Below are 11,392 nucleotides of genomic sequence, written 5' to 3' on the forward strand. Positions count from 1 at the left end.
TGTGTTCACTCTGGACCCGGGGTGGGGGGGCACGGGGACCTTAGGATGGTTTTTCCAATAGCAACTTGGAGAGGAAATGTAGCAAAAAAGGCAACAGCTGGTCACTGATAATAACAGTCCCCATTCCCCCCACTCCCCCCAAGACCTAAGCACGTGAAGAATAGTAACTTACTGAACTTACCCATTTTCCAGATGAAAAGACTGAGGCTAGGCCAGGCACCATGGCTCGTGCCTGCAATCCCAGCACTTTGGGAGGCTGAGGCGGGTGGATCATTTGAGGTCAGAAGTTTGAGACCAGCCTGGACAACATGGTGAAACCCCATCTCTACTAAAAATACAAAAAAGTTAGCGGGGCATGGTGGTGAGCACCTGTGGTCCCAGCTACTTGGGAAGCTGAGGCAGGAGAATGGCTTGATCCCGGGAGGCAAAGGCTGCACAGTGAGCCAAGATTGTGCCACTGCACTCCAGCCTGGGCGACAAAGCGAGACTCTGTCTCAAAAATAAAAATGAAAAATAAAAGACTGAAGCTTAGAGGTCAGTTGTTCATGGAACCAACACCTGCTGGCCCTCTGTGTGCCAGGCACAGAGCTGCTGCTAGAGCCCCTAGAGCTAAGGTGGTAAACAGCACAGGTCCCTGCCCTTGAGGAACTAGATGTCTCAGGGAAAGACTTGAGTCAACAGGTGAGCACTTCACTGCCATTATGGTCCAGGGCACCGCGACAGAGCGAGGCTGGGCTGGGGGTGTCCCACCCTGGCCCTTCCTGCAGCGGTTGTCTCCATCCAGCCTGCAGTATCCTCGCCGGCTCTTCTTGCAAGCTGCATTGAAAGAGAGCGGCTGTGTCTCTCCCCTGCTGCGTGTCGCCAGCTCGGGGGACCCTGGGCACTGCTTCGCCTCTCTGGGCCTCTGTTTCCTCCTTGGTAAAGTAGGAGTCACAAGGCCTGCCTTATAGGACTTTTAGGGGGATTGCCTGAGACAGACAACCTGTAGGAGTACACGGCAACAGTGATTGGTGAGCTTGGTGCTGTCACCTGGAGGAGGGGATGTCTGAGCTGAAACTGTGAAAAAGGAGAACACTGGGGCCAGGCGCAGTGGCTCACACCTGTGATCCCAGCACTTTGGGAGGCCAAGGATCACCTGAGGTCAGGAGTTGGAGACCAGCCTGGCCAACATGGTGAAACCCCGTCTCTACTAAAAATACAAAACTTAGCCAGGCGTGGTGGCACGTGCCTGTAATCCCAGCTATGCCAGAAACCGAGGTGGGAGAATCGCTTGAACCCGGAAGGTAGAGGTTGCAGTGAGCCGAGATCGCACCATTGCACTCCGGCCTGGGCAACAGAGCGAGACTCTGTCTCAAAAAAAGAATACACAAGGCTGGTGGGAGGGATCGAGTCAGGGCAGCAGGCACCGCATGTGCAAAGGCCCGGCCCCTCTGGGGAACTAAAATAGCTGCAGCAGTGCTGGCTCGGGGGCCTCCGAGTGCTGCCCCCACCCACATCTGTGCCCTGAGCCACAAGATTCTGGAAGCTCACCTCATCTCTCCAGTTCAGGCCCTGCCTGGGCTCTGGGACACCTGGATCAGGTGCAGAAGGAAAAACCAGGCCACCAAAGGCAGCCAGGGCCCGACCTTTATCTTGCAATTGAAATCCCCTTCAGAGATGCCCCCTGGATCCTTCTGAGGCCTGCCCTTGCCAGGCCTGGCTTGGCTTCCCCGTGACTCAAGCGAGTGGCGGCCTGAAATCCAGTTCAGCAGTGGAAGCGCCGCCAGACTCCGGAAAACAGCCCTCTCTTGGGCCGGAAGCCCCGGAGGCCCACCCTGGCCTTCTCCCATGAAGGAGCCCCACCCGCATCCAGGTTTCTGACCCCAGGGCGATGCCAAGGCCCCAGCCAGAACTAGGGAGCGGCCACACCAGGCAGAAGGAGCCCTGGAGGGCCGCAGCCGTGCTCAGCCTCTGGGAAAGTCTTGGACTCCGGGCTCCCAGGCCCGCACAGGGAGGGTGGGCGCAGGCCTTGCCCTGCCCGCCTGTGGGCGCTTTCCTTGGGGCCTGGGGAAGGAGGACAGGAGGGTACCAGCGCCCAGTTACTGCCACCTCCTGAGCCTCCCAAAATACCCACGGTGAGAAACTTCCCGAGCAAACATACAGAATGTATTGTACAATTGGTTTTATTTTTATTTCATTTTATTTTATTTATTTATTTATTTATTTAGAGACGGAATCTCACTGTCGCCCAGGCTGGAGTGCAGTGGCACAATCTCGGCTCACTACAAGCTCCGCCTCTTAGGTTCACGCCATTCTCCTGCCTCAGTCTCCAAAGTAGCTGGGACTATAGGCGCCCACCACCACGCCCGGCTAATTTTTTTGTATTTTTTAGTGGAGACGGGGTTTCACTGTATTAGCCAGGATGGCCTGGATCTCCTGACCTTGTGATCCGCCCGCCTCAGCCTCCCAAAGTGCTGGGATTACAGGCGTGAGCCAACCCACCTGGCCTGTACAATAGGTTTTAAATGCTTGGATTGAACAAATGTAGGCTTGTAAAAAACAGACACACAAGTCCATAGCCACGCGGTGATGCTAGCCATGGGACAATGACGGAATATAGGTGCTTCCAGAGGGATCCTTGGAACAGTTTGGTTTTTTTGGTGGTTATTTATTTATTTATTTATTTATTTATTGTTGAGTTTCGCTCTTGTTGCCCAGGCTGGAGTGCAGTGGCATGAACTCAGCTCACTGCAACCTCTGCCTCCTGGGTTCAAGCAATTCTCCTGCCTCAGCCTCCCAAGTAGCTGGGATTAGAGGCATGCACCACCACGCCCGGCTAATTTTTTTTGGTATTTTTAGTAGAGACGGGGTTTCGCCATGTTGGTGAGGTTGGTCTTAAACTCCTGACCCCAAGTGATCCGCCCACCTTGGCCTCTCAAAATGCTGGGATTACAGGCGTGAGCCACTGCTCCCAGTTTGGGACACCATTTGAAGTGGTGTGATGGCTGACTTTCTCATTCAACCCCATCAGAAGGAGGCTGTGCACACCCTGTGATACCTTCTGGAGAGAACGTTAAGAAACGAATCTAGGCCTGATGCAGTGGCTCACGCCCATGATGGTGGAAATTCAGGCATTGGTGGAAGGAGGACCACTTGAAGCCAAGAGCTCAAGATCAGCCTGGGAAACATGGTGAGACCCCTATGTTGAAAGGGAGAAAGAGAGAGAGAGAGAGAGGAGGGGAGGGAGGGAGGGAGGGAGGGAGGGAAGGAAGGAAACGAAAGAAGGAAAAGAAGGAAGGAAAGAAGGAAGGAAAAGAAAGAAGGAAAAGAAGGAAGGAAAGAAGGAAGGAAAGAAAGAGAGAAAGGAAGCAAAGGAAGGAAGGAAGGAGGGAAGGTAGGAGGGAAGGAAGGAAGGAGAGAGAGAGAGAAAGAAAAGAAAAGGAAAGAGAAGAAAAGAGGAAAGCAAGCAAGCCCGGTGTGCAGGTGGGCACCTGTAGTCCCAGCTACTTGTGAGGCTGAGGCTGGAGGATCACTTGAACCCAGGAGTTTGAGATTGCAGTGAGCTATGATCATGCCACTGCACTCCAGCCTGGGTGACAGAGCAATATCTTGTCTCTAAAAAAAGGAATCTAGTCTAAAAATCTTTGTGAATACAAGATTTCAGGTCAAGTGGCTCTTACAAGATAGATGTAAAACTACCTAGAAACCAGAAGTGTCTTCACCCACCTCAGCCTCGGACCCTTGTCAGGGGGCGACGGGAAGGCCCTTCATTGTGCCCTTGCCCGCCTGCCTTGATGGTATTTGCCCCTCTGCAATTAACAGCAGAAATTGGGGTCAAGGGCGGTGAAGTAAAACCAACTTTCTGTGGCCCAGGCCCTCGGAGCTGAGATGTCAGATGACAAGAGTTGCCTTACCCTTCCTTAAAGCTATCCGGGGCCTTATACAAATATTCCAGAGGCTAGGCACGGTGGCTCATGCCTGTAATCCAGCACTTTGGGAGACCGAGGTGGGCGGATCATGAGGTTGGGAGTTCGAGACCAGCCTGACCAATATGGTGAAACCCCGTCTCTACTAAAAATACAAAAATTAGCCGGGCATGGTGGTGGGTGCCTGTAATCCCAGCTACTCAGGAGGCTGAGACAGGAGAATCGCTTGAACCCGGGAGGCGGAGGTTGCAGTGAGCCGAGTTCGTGCCACTGCACTCCAGCCTGGGCAATAGAGAGAGACTCAGTTTAAAAAAAAAAAAAAAAATTCCAGGCCGGGTACAGTGGCTCACGCCTATAATCCCAGCACTTTGGGAGGCTCAAAGCAGGTGGATTGCTTGAGCCCAGGAGTTCAAGACCAGCCTAGGCAACGTAGTGAGACCCTGTCTCTACAAAAATAAAAACAACTAGCCGGGTTTGGTGGCACATGCCTGTAGTCCCAGCTACTCGGGAGACTGAGGCAGGAGGATCACTTGAGCCCTGGAGGTCGAGCCTGCAGCAAGCTGATAGCGCCACTGCACTCCAGCCTGGGCAGCAGAGTGAGACCCTATCTCAAAAAAAAAAATCAGATATACAGAGTCACCAGTTCCTTAAAATAAGAAAGATAATAATAATAGAATAAAATAAAATTCCAGGTCCCTGTGGACCTCAGCTTCACTTTTCTTTGTGGAATGAAAAACACAGGGAAAGTCAGAGCTGTAGATGCTTCTGCTCTGTGTTGGCCTTCGGGGCAGAGCCTATGATAGTGCCAAGATTTTATCATGTCCTGACTCTGTGCTCGGCATTTTCTACACCTGAGACCACTTCCCCATCAAAGCAACTCTACAAAGCAGGAACTGTCATTTAGTCCCATTTGACAAATGAGGAAACTGAGGCCACAGCAGTGCAGTCACTTGCCCAGGCTCCTCAGTCCAGAAACTGCTAGAAGGATGCTGGGAGGCTGAGTGCGAGCTGCCAGCCCCCTCATCCTCAGCCCCATGGGTAGTGTTGACAGCTCCCTGGGGGATCCTAATAGCTTCCAAAGGCAGAGAAGACAAAGACAGGAAGTGACTTGCACAAGGTCCCCCTTTGGGTACCCCCATGTTTTTTTGTTTTGTTTTGTTTTTTTGAGACAGAGTCTTGCTATGTCGGCCAGGCTGGAGTGCAGTGGCACGATCTCGGCTCACTGCAACCTCCGTCTCCTGGGCTCAAGCAATTCTCCTGCCTCAGCCTCCCAAGTAGCTGAGATTACAGGTGTGTGCCACCATGCCTGGCTAATTTTCGTATTTTTAGTAGATAAAGGGTTTCACCATCTTGGCCAGGCTGGTCTTGAACTCCTGACCTCAGGTAATCCACCTGCCTTGGCCTCCCAAAGTGCTGGGATTACAGGCATGAGCCACCGCACTTGGCCTGGGTACCCCCACTTTTAAACAGATGCCTCTATGTCTTTGATGCTAGGGTCTATGCTGGAGCATCTTCTGCTAGCCCCCTGACCCCACCCCCCAGGCATCTCCTCCACGCCTTCCAAGCCCCACCAGGAGCTTTGGTTAGGTGAGTGCTATCTCTGCTCACGCCCATGTGCGTCTGTCCTTTTCTTTTTTCTTTTCTTTTTTTGAGACAGGGTCTCACTCCCATCGCCCAGGCTGGAGTGTGGTTGTGCGATCTCACCTCACTGCAGTTTCAACTTCCCAGGCTCAGGTGATCCTCCCACCTCAGCCTCCCTAGCAGCTGGGACTCCAGACACGTGCCACCACCAGCTAATTTTTTCATTTTTAGTAGACAGAGGTCTCACTCTGTTGCCCAGGCTGGTCTTGAATTCCTGGCCTCCTGCCTTGGCCTCCTGCCTTGGCCTCCTGAAGTGCTGGGATTATAGGCTCAAGCCACTGCTCCCGGCCTGTGTCTGTCCTTTTCTTCTCATATCACATTAGTGCCCTGCCATTTGTCTGTGAATCCACTGGGGGAGGCAACCCATCTCTTGTGACCAGCAGCCCTGGCACCATGCCAGGTCTAGCACATGGTGGGGCATGATGAAGATGTGTTAGAAAATGAATGACAGGCCAGGCACAGTGGCTCATGCCTGTAATCCCAGCACTTTGGGAGGCCAAGGTGGGCGGATCATCTGAGGTCAGGAGTTTGAGACCAGCCTGGCCAACATTGTGAAACCCCATTTCTACTAAAAACATAAAAATTAGCTGGGTGTGGTAGCACACACCTGTAATCCCAGCTTTTTGGGAGGCTGAGGCAGGAGAATCGCTTGAACCTGGGAGGCAGAGGCTGCAGTGAGCCGAGATCATGCCACTGCACTCCAGCCTCCATCTCAAAAAAAAAAAAAAAAAAAGAATAAAAGAAGAAGCCTGGTGCAGTGGCTCACGCCTGTAACCCTAACACTTTGGGAGGTTGAGGTGGGTGGATCACTTGAGGTCAGGAGTTGGAAACCAGCCTGGCGACATGGTGAAACCCTGTCTCTACTAAAAAATACCAAAAAATTAGGCGTGCGTGGTGGTGGGTGCCTGTAATCCCAGCTACTTGGGAGGCTGTGGCAGGAGAATCGCTTGAACCCAGGAGGTGGAGGTTGCAGTGAGCCGAGATCGTGCCACTGCACTCCAGCCTGGGCTAGAGGGCAAGACTCTGTCTCTCTCTCTCTCTCTCTCTCTCACACACACACACACACACACACACACACACACACAAAAGAAGGGAGGGAGGGAATGGGATTGGGATTGCAGTACTTTCCCCCTGTGATGACAGCAGGGCTCCCAGGAGGCCGAGAGCTCCAGGCCCTGGGTGGACAGAAAGACAAACTGCCCCAGATCTACAAAAGGGTCCATGGTTCCTGGTGAGCTGAGAAAAAGATCCTCGCTGGCTTAGGCGGTGATGCCACAGTCACTCCAGAGGCTGGTTCAGAACCTGACTTCACCATGAAAAGAGGTACCAGAAATGCAGCCATGACTCGGGATCAATTCTTAGCCGTTTTGAGTTTCAGATCCTTAGGTAGCAATGATGGGGAAGTGAAAGGTAAGTGAAAGGTAAGTGAAAGGTAAGCTGCATGGTACCCATCACTGCGTGTATGGTCTGGCGTGTACTAAGCACTCAATAAATTCCAGCAATTATCATTTGCTATTAAATGTGGTGATAAACGGTTGTGCCTGCATAGGCTATGAGTAGATTTAGAAATGCCAGGAGTGCTCTCTTCTCTCCTTTAAGACATAGTTGGTTGTCCCTGATTTCAGCTTCATCCTTGCTACTCAGTCCACTGAAATCAAAGTGGAGGAGGCACTGGTCTGGGTGAGTGGGCCAGCCTGGGCCAGCCTGGCCTGGCTGGACCTGGTCACCCAGGGAGGAAAAGTTAGCCTCAGAGTTTTGGCAGAGTGGCCAAAGTGTGTTAAGAAACTAGAGGAAGGCCAGGCACGGTAGCTCATGCCTGTAATCCCAGCACTTTGGGAGGCCAACGTAGGAGGATCGCTTGAGTGCAGGAGTTCAAGACCAGTCTGGGCAACATAGTAAGACCTAGTCTTTACTAAAAAAAAAATTTTTAAGTAGCTGGGCCTGGTGGCATGTGCCTGTGGTCCCAGCTACTTGAGAGGGAGAGGCTGAGGCAGGAGTATTGCTTGAGCCCAGGAGTTTGAGGCTGCAGTGAGCTATGATCATACCACTGCACTGCAGCCTGGGTGACAGAGGGAGACTCTGTCTAAAAAAACAAAACAAAAAACACTAACGTAATTCTAACCCAAGTGGAAATGAAAGAATTGATCAACTTCCCTATCGGCATAGAACTTTTCTCTGGAACCCACATGACTAGGGTTGCGGCACCGACTCTCAGACCAACACCAACTTAAAAATAAATGCTGCTGCATTTGAAGTGTTTTGACCAGAGGTTGCACTTGGCAGACTGCAGGCCAAGTTGAGCCCACAGATGTGTTTCATTTGGCCTGTGGAGCATTTAAAATAATAAATTTGACTTAGTGGCCAACATTTTTAAATCAGGAAATTTCATATTTTAAAAATCCAGATTTCTGGCCGCTTCTGAAAAAATGGATGATCCAAAAGATTTGGCAGCAGAGAGCCTGTGTTCCCACAGGGCCACAGTTGCTTGGGGCCAAATGGTGGTATATTTGTTGTTGGGGTATGCTAGCTGCTGTTACAGACAACCCCAGTCTTTCAGTGGCTTAGCACAATACGTGTTTATTTCTTGCTCATATCACTGTCCAAGGAATAGAGGACGGGCATGATTCTCAGAAGACAGGGACAACTTTGGGGGGCATCCTAGAGTCTATTTACCATACTTCTCAAAGGAAGATGAGGGGCTTGTTATTTGCGTGTTTCGAGAATTGCTACAGGTTTTGCATTTAGCAAGGCCTAAGTTTGGGGGTTCTTTTTTACCTACAGCAAGTAAAAATCAGCTTGCTCACCTGAATTAGAAGGGCAGAGTGGAAGCAAAAAAAAAAAAAAAAAAAAAAAAAAAAACCCCGGAATGGTGGGAAACGTTCGTTGTGCGCCAGCCTGGTGATTTGCTCAGCAAAACTCAAGTTGATGTGATATAAACAACGTCTGCTGCTTCCAGGGGCCTGCCACAATATTTTCTTTTAAGTGCTACTCACGCCTGAAATACACTTCTGGTTTTGAAATGTGGTTCTCAGCCCATGTACGTCTACAAACCACCCGCTCCCTTATTAAGAGTTCCATTTTTAATTCTTGAATGTAGGTTTCCTAAGCACGTGATGTCAGCCCAGATGGGAAACCTGACAGGGCAGGGGGACTGGAGGCCTCCCCTTGGAGAGGTCAGCGTGATGACAGGACAGGGCTTTTGCACCGGGAACTTAGCATCATCTCCGTGCAAGTGGCCACTCCGTGTTAACGCCTCTGCTCCCCAGAGCCCAGAGATCTGATTACTCTTTATATTTTCTCTTTTTTCTGTTAACTTTGTATGTTTTGCTGCAAAAATAGTGAATCCAAAAGCCATATAGCATCTCTTTGCCAAGGCCATGATATTACGAAAAAACTTGGAATTTTCTCTGCGATTTCCTCTCCACCTCTCACCCCACCTGGAGATATTATCAATAGCATGAGGTGTGGCAAAACCTTCGCAGGGGTATGGACTTTCTCTACATTCTAAGAAACCAAAACCAACACACATATATACATATATGTAATGATAAATGTGTATTTATCTTTACAAAAACGAGATACCAAAAATTAATTATACAAGACGAATAAGTTTGAGATCTGCTGTACATAGCTAACAGTAGGATATAGTACACATAAACATTTGTTAAGAGGGTAGATCCCATGTTAAATATTCTTACACCATACACAAAAGGACACATGGAAAGTTTTGGAGGTGATAGATATGTTTATTACTTTTTTTTTTGAGAAGAGTCTTGCTGTTTCTCAGGTTGGAATGCAGTGGCGTCGTCTCAGCTCACTGCAACCTCCACCTCCTGGGTTCAAGTGATTCTTATGCCTTAGCCTCCTGAGTAGCTGGGACTTCGGGCGCACGCCACCATACCTGGGTAATTTTTGTATTTTTAGTAGAGATGGGGTTTCACCATTTCAGCCAGGCTGGTCTTGAACTCCTTGCCTCAAGTGATCAGGCTGCCTCGGCCTCCCTAAGTGCTGGGATTACAAGGTAATACTTGATTCTTGATTGTGGTGAGACTATCAGCAGATGTACGCATATGTCCAAATGCGTCAAATTATACACATTAAATATGTGCAGTTTTCTGGTATATCAATTATACCTGCAGACATCTGTAAAACAAAACAAAACAAAACAAAAAAACAGAAAAACCAGACTATCAACTTTTCTCACTTAACTATATTCATTATCATGTCAGATCAATCCATCAATCATTCCTTTAAATGGCTTCCTACCATATCATGATATGGATGGGTCAGCATTTACTGAACCGTCCTGGCTGGCGGATGTTTAAAATATTGTCATCAGAAGAACTCCATGACAGAGGAAGCGAGTGAATGTGTGTCATTCCGAATTTACAACGGGAGAAACTGAGGCACGGAGCCGTTAAAGTGGCTAGTCCGAGGCTTCCACCAGTTCCCGAGAGATGTAGGGGCAGAGCGGAGTCTAGCACTGCTCTTGCTTCATGCCTCCACAAGGTGTCACTGTTGAACTTGCTCCCGCACAGCCTCTGTTGACAAACTGCCCCTCCTTGCTAAAGCTAGGATCCTCACAGGAACCTGGCTTCCCTTCTCTTGCATCAGAAGTCCTGTTAGGCTGGGCGTGGTGGTGCACACCTGTAGTCACAGCTACTTGGAAAGCTCAGGCAGGAGGATCGTTTGAACCCAGGAGTTTGAGGCTGCAGTGAGCTACGATTGTGCTACTGAACTCCAGTCTGGGCAACAGAGCAAGACTGAATCTCTACAAAATAAATAAATGAAAAGTTCTGTTAAACCCTATTCTGCCACCAATTAACTGTGAATAACAGGAAGGTGGGTTGGAAGAGTTTAATTCCTTCTTTCCCAGAAAGCCACGGACTCCTTATGCAAATCTACCTCTTCCCTCCCGCATGGTCATTTTGCATGCTGGGATCCCTAAGTGTCTCTAGGCTCTGTCTTACCTGCCTCTCTTTCCTCCCCAACCCCAGCATCAGAGCCCTTCTTATCTTCCCCTTTACACATCCAACAGAGACGAGGGATTGAGGGATTGAATCTGCAAAGAACAAAGAGTTGACTTCAAGGTGACTTTCAGACATGAAATTCATACAGAAGTTACAGAAATCCAAACATGGCTTTATAGATTCATGAACACAAGTGGTTTAAATGAACACAACACGTCTTGCTTATTCAGAAACATGATCAGCTTCGCCCGTTTCAGTCTAAACAGAACCTGCTTCAAGGATTTAGCTCACTAGTTTCCGATACTACAGAGCGTGCCAAAGTGCTTTTGCAGCTCTGGCACCCCAGATTTCAAGCATAAGTTACAGTTTTGAGACCTATGTGTCATCTTTCAGTCTTGAAAATAAAAAACAAAACAAAACAGCAAGCACTTCTTCATACACAAATATATATATATCCTTAGTCATTTTGTGCACACTTTTTTGCATAAATGGTATCTACAGTATTGTAAATTGTGTTTTTCTAATACATTCTCCACCTGATACAGACAGGCTGTGGTCGGGATGGATGAGAATGGGCTCTCTCCCCGGGTGATGTCACAGAGAAGGAGTGCTGGTCTACTCTGTGGATGGGGACAGAAAGACAAGGACAGGAAATCTAGGTGGACAATTCCATGCTCTTCACAGATATTGGCCTACCTGCCCAGGAGCAGTGTTTTTTTGTTTTGTTTTGTTTTTAGATGGAGTTTCACTCCTGTCACCCAGGCTGGAGTGCAATAGCACAATCTTGGCTCACTGCAACCTCTGCCTCCTGAGTTCAAGTGATTCTCCTGCCTCAGCCTCCCGAGTAGCCAGGACTACAGGCACCCACCACCATGC

General features: G+C 49.5%; 1 long non-coding RNA gene across 1 annotated transcript; it reads right to left on the bottom strand.

Annotated features, from left to right (window-relative positions):
• Window positions 1-9,275: 9,275 nt before the first annotated feature.
• LOC129050693 (uncharacterized) lies at window positions 9,276-10,962 on the bottom strand. Its single transcript, XR_008514406.1, has 3 exons — window positions 10,517-10,962; window positions 9,813-10,317; window positions 9,276-9,689 (listed from the first exon to the last, which is right to left on the bottom strand). It is a non-coding gene; the product is annotated as an uncharacterized LOC129050693 (long non-coding RNA).
• Between the last annotated feature and the right edge of the window lie 430 nt (window positions 10,963-11,392).

This window comes from Pongo abelii, chromosome 18, assembly GCF_028885655.2.
Source record: "Pongo abelii isolate AG06213 chromosome 18, NHGRI_mPonAbe1-v2.0_pri, whole genome shotgun sequence".
Lineage (NCBI taxonomy): Eukaryota > Metazoa > Chordata > Mammalia > Primates > Hominidae > Pongo > Pongo abelii.